The following is a 5,953-nucleotide window of genomic DNA, read 5'->3' on the forward strand; positions in this document are numbered from 1 at the left end:
TCTTTAGTATTTGTTGTGATTGTATAATATTATTCGTGGGTACTTGAAACTTTTAAAGTATACTATTATATATCTTTGATTTTACCACGGTTTTTTGTTGATGTATAACGCGTTATAACTTATAAGTACCTTATAGATATTATGATATGATTAATTTGGAATTTATTATAGGTCAATTTTTTTTTAATACCATAGATAAGTATATATATGTCTAATACATAGACTGATATACCGTCTCCGCTCAGAATCGTTTTTCTTATACAGTGATATTATATCATTGAATTCAAATTTAATACTGTCCATTATACAGTGACCCACTTCTAACCTACTGTACAGCAGAGCGACATCCACTTACTCACCTTTTTAAATTTTAAATGTATTAAATTTTCACGCTTTTTTGCTTAACAAATACAATTTTATTGATATTTGTAGAAAAAAAATTAAAAATTGAAAATGTCTGTAAATAGCTCAAAATGAGTCAAAATTTTTCAAAATTGTATGATTTATAGAAAATGAAAATATAAACATTCAGCCAAATTTCCATGTATCTACATTCTACAGTTATATTTCCGCACCCCCGTAGTTGCGCCACTGAACTGTCAATGTTTTATATATTTTCATTCTAAAAAATACTAACTAAGTTTTGAATACCTTGAGGTGATTTAATTTTCAATATTTTAGAGTTTTCTTTTTCCTTACAAGAATATCAGCATTAGATAGCCATACAAATTGAATTCCCTTTTTTTCCACAGCAGTTTTGGTTTGAGCAGTGTTCTTTTTCACTTTGTAAGACGCTCATTGACATACATTTTTTCTTTCGACCAATTATTTATTATAGTATCCACCGTCAAATTCATGGATTTAACAATGTAAATTAATTTTTTGCACACGTCTAATGCTGATAATTTTTTCCGAAATAATACTTTATTTTGATATAAAAGAATTTATTCTATATAGGCTGCAATTATTTTCAATTCCGTATTAGTTCTTTTACCAATTGTTTCCACAATAGAAGTATGTACAATTTTCATTAGTTGTTATAATAGGTATACCTGTTATGTCCACTGATATACCTAAATTATGTTGCTCGATTCCGTCAATTTTAGATTTCAATATATAAACTTTATCTGATAAGCGTTTATTTGTTTTTATTTTCAAGCATAATACTTTTTAATTCACTCACAATATCATCAATTTTTTTATTAAAATTAACAAATTGTGAGCTCATGAAAGATACCGACATTTTTTTAAAATTAAGTTCATTGTAGCCCGTATGGTATAGATAAGTGCACTATAAGTAACCATACCGTTTCCGCTCAGAGTCGTTTTTCTTATACAATGATATTATATCAATTGAATTCAAATTTAATACCATCCATTATACAGTGACCCACTTGTAATTTACTGTACAGCAGAGCGATATCCACTTACCCACCTTTTTTTATTTTGTTTTTAGTCGCGATAGGTACGCATAAGACGTAGTGGCGTAGTGCTAAATCCTTACCACTGTAAAGTGTCAACTTTAATAAGACGCGTTTTACCTGTAGGTAGGTAAATATAGACATATTATATAGGTAGTGTATTATATTATGTACAGGTACCAATTTTTCAAAATAATAATTACAACTAATATTTTCAAACAATTTTTAACATTTATTTAAAAAAATATATATTTACAAATTATTATACATTAGTTCAAAACAGTATACAACTAGGTATTTGGTATTTTTATACAATAATAAAATAATAACTAAGCATACAAACAATATTTATTTTAATTTGAATATGACCTATTAATACGTCATGATTCATAATAATATTATATTATATTAATATATAAGTACCTAATAAAATAATATTAACACAGTATATAATAGTATAGTACCATTGGGAAACCATGTTTTTGATGGATCTATTTTGTTAAATAAAACATTTTAAATGCCAAAACCATGAGATGTAAGTAATCGAGCTCACAAACTTTGGTAGTTGGGGCACTTCTTTTTTGTACCCATATGTGTATAATATAGTCGATAGAAAAAAAATTCCAATACTTTGTACTTCGAAATAATAATAATAATAATAATAATAATAATTTCTTCATTATTCATTCTTGTATCATACCGACTAACTTAGCGCAATCATTGGTTCGTATAATTCCTTTTCACCCATGTGCATTTTTCTTTTAGCTTTAATTGTTTTATCATTTTCATTCTCTAAATGTTTGTTTAACTTCCTCTTCTTTTTCGACTTTACCTTTTCTTCACTCGACGGTAAATCCTCCATCGGAGCATATACCATATGGTATTGTGAGAATGATGACTTGGTCGGAGCTGTGATATCAGCAAAGTCTCGGAACCCTGCAAAGAAGTCATCTGGGTCACGGAATGCTGATGGTCTAGGATTTCCGGAAAACCTAAAAACAGTTATTAACAAACACAGTTAGTGTTATGTAATCTATCTATATTTATAAAAGATAAAAAATGTTCGTGACTGACTGACTGTGTCTTTCGTGCATTCATAAACTATTAATTGATTGCGATGAAATTTGGTACAGAGATAGATTAGATCTTGGGGAAGAAGGGAATAAGAGGTCCAACCCGGGGAAGTTCTTAAACAGGGATTTTGAGATTATTATTTTCATTATTATCTTTTGTTTATAAATGTTGGTATGGGTTTTAATAATAATACTAATTATTATCAATGCGATAAGCCTGTGTATTGTAGTATAGAATGTATCGAGTTCGAACCACGGTTTCGGTTGACCAATATTTTTTGCATTTTTTGATATTTTATAGTTAAATTATACACTTACATACGCACCAAGAAGGGGTTCGTGATCTACCGTAGGTAGATTGCCTACCTGATAATATACTGCTCGCATTATCACAAAAAACTAGCATTAGGAACGCATTGCCGTGTCACCTTGTAATATAATAAAAGTATAAAACTTTAATAAATTTTCATGAAAATACCTGTAAAACTATATATATTTTAAACAAATCTGACTTCAGTTTGCCCTACTCTAGAGTAGTCGATTTTGGTTTTATTTCAACATGTATTTAGAAAAATAAAAATCTCATGTTAAGGGGGCTGCAGTCAGTCGTGTTTTAAGGAAATTAATATAGGCAATTTAACATGATAGCATCAAAGTGACATATTTGTGGAAATGTTAAACACGTTTGTTTCAAGATTTACAGGATTATGTCATGGAAAACGACATACGTTTAAAACCAGATTTTATTTTTACAAACTTTAAACAAGCAATATTCGAAGCAGTCAAACAAGAGTTTCCAAATACTCAAAGCCGTTTGTCTTTTTAAATCTATAGGATTGACTGTTGCATAATTTTGAAGATATAGTAGGTATTTAGTATTTTAGTCATTTAGTCTGGCTGTTGCGTAGATCCCTGCATTACCTTTGCCGTGATTGGTGAACGCAGAAGCATGACAAAAAAAATAGTATGTGTGGCTCGTGCGGGAAGGCATTTTCAGTCTTAGGTGAAATGCAGCCCTCGCCTGCGGCTCGTGCCTTTCACGTCACCCGTGACTGAAATAGTTCACTTCCCGCCCTTGTCACACAAATACACAATATACTATTGTATAAACTGTAATTAATTAGAAAATATACATAATTACTGAAACAAATTTTAGAATACATATTGTTCATTAGAAAATATAATTGCCAAAAAATACTTAAGCTTAAATATTTTTTGCTAAAAAATAAAATTTCTGAAAAATATTTGAGCTTCAATAGATTTTCTGATAAAATTTTTATTTAGACTTAGGTAACAGTAAACAGAAAAATAGTTTGTTCGAAAATAGTTTAATAAAAGAGTATTTTGTTAGAAAAACTATTTATATATCGGATTCGGGAATTTCATTACGTTCAAAAACAGGGTGGTATAGCCTACCCAAGCCCCCTCCCCTAGTTGTGCCTATGTATACGCAAATGACGACAAGAAGAAGAAGAAGACAAAGTTGAAAGTTGATGACAGGCATATTATATACCTATTGCCATTTATTCGGTGCCCCTGAACGTACCGGTGCGGTCGTCCATGACTGTTGCCGTCGTACAGGTACGGGTCGGACGCGGACGCTGTCTCGCCGGCCGCGTAGTACGTGCCACCGGGTATGACACCGAAGTTGCCCGAGCCCAGCATGGCGTTCTCTTGGTTGGACGCCGCGGCCGTCTGCAAGAACGGCGTCAGCTCGGGCAGGTAGTCGGCCTCCTGGTACAGCCGGGGCGGACGGGAGTGGTGGCCGAGTTGGCCGAACAGCGGCCCGAACGCCGGCAAGAACTGTTGGCTGTCCGCCGACGAGTCCCTCCGGTCCTGCGTGCGAGAACCGTACACCTTTTAAGTGTATAATAATTATTAGTTATAATATTATTATAAACGCCGGAACACTGTGGAAATGTTTATTATTATGCTATATCAATTTTCCCAAGTCAATTTTCAAAAAGAAAAATAGTACATTTTTTTTCCAATAAATATAGGCCAGTCAGGTACAGGTATATGATATATTTAATATTTATATATTAATTAGTTAGTATCTAATTGTTATAATTTCTCACTATAAAGGTTTTTTAGGTTTTATATATTTAAATTTTTTATTATTATTATATAATACTACCTAGGTATATAACTTGTTATGAAAAAAAACTAGTAATTAAATGGCAGTGCTCGCGTGTGTGAAGATTACCACCATTAGACAATATTTTAGCTTATTTATAAAATGTAATTTAAAAATATACTTACTACAGTATTTTCTGGACTTACTCTCTTCAAGCGAGCATTCATGTGTGATTCTGTAATTATATATTATAAGATATTAGTATACACTATACATATATTATGTAACACAGTGATAATTGCATTGTTTCATACAGTACACCTAGTGTTATTGCATAATCAAATAAATATTATTTTTACATTTCACATACAATAAGTTTTAAGCCATTCGTAATAATGTTTTTAAATACTGTTGTGTTGAGCACCTATAATAAAATTGAAAATTGAAATGTAATAAAATATTTAAGATCATAGCATCATTATTTTAGTTAGTCTACAAAAAAATGATATATTTAAATATAATATTTGAACATTTCAATCTCATATACATTTCTTAATAAATAATAACCATAAAGAATTAGTCGTTTATAGATACGCATCTATTAACGACTACTTACTTCTTTGTGCAGTATCTACCTATCTCAATTTTAGTTTTTTTGATAATATAATTTTTTATATATTGGCATATAGTTTTATAACAATATGTTTAGTGCTCACAATTTATGTCCATAAAAACGAATTTATTATGATTAGTTAGTAGTAGCATTTTATCACTGTATAAGAAAAAAGATTCTGAGTGGAGACGGTTTGTCAGTCTAGGTATTAGACATACCTATTATAAGTATACTTATCTATAGTATTAAAAAAAAATTGACCTATAATAGGTATTAATAATAAATTCCAAATTAATCATATCACAATATCAATCAGGTAACGCGTTATATATCAACAACAAACCGTGGTACTATCATAGATATAGGTACTTTAGAAGTTTCAAGTACCCACAAATAATATTAAACAATCATTACAATCACAACAAAATAACTAAAATAGTTACTCCAGGTTTTTTAATATGTAATTTCGTCCAAACTTGAAATTAAAATTACTATAATAATAAACTGTGCTTATGTATTTCTTAAATACTTGGATTTGTTATACCATTGAAATAGCGTGTACTGTGACGATATAAACTTTTAGTTTTCAAATGAAAACGACCTTAATTATTGTAAATTATTAAGCAGACGGGTTTTATGAAACTATTGATGTGTATCTCTATCTAAATCAACATTGTATAGAATAGTTTTTTAGTTATTAAATTATATGTTCTAAACTTTTAAAGCCTAAAGGGGGATTAACACCTCGTCGTGTGGTGTGAAATTATCA

The 5,953-nt window shown here is 30.1% G+C and overlaps 1 pseudogene across 1 annotated transcript in view; it reads right to left on the minus strand.

Annotated features, from left to right (window-relative positions):
- Positions 1-1,630: 1,630 nt before the first annotated feature.
- Positions 1,631-5,953, minus strand: part of LOC100168006 — an 18,719-nt pseudogene continuing 14,396 nt past the window's right edge. Inside the window, exons 2-4 of the transcript XR_510813.3 lie at positions 4,757-4,806; positions 4,008-4,351; positions 1,631-2,413 (exon numbers count right to left, since the gene is read on the minus strand). The product of XR_510813.3 is annotated as an uncharacterized LOC100168006 (transcript). The remainder of the gene's footprint in view (positions 2,414-4,007; positions 4,352-4,756; positions 4,807-5,953) is intronic.

The sequence above is a fragment of the Acyrthosiphon pisum genome, chromosome A2, assembly GCF_005508785.2.
Source record: "Acyrthosiphon pisum isolate AL4f chromosome A2, pea_aphid_22Mar2018_4r6ur, whole genome shotgun sequence".
Taxonomy (NCBI): domain Eukaryota; kingdom Metazoa; phylum Arthropoda; class Insecta; order Hemiptera; family Aphididae; genus Acyrthosiphon; species Acyrthosiphon pisum.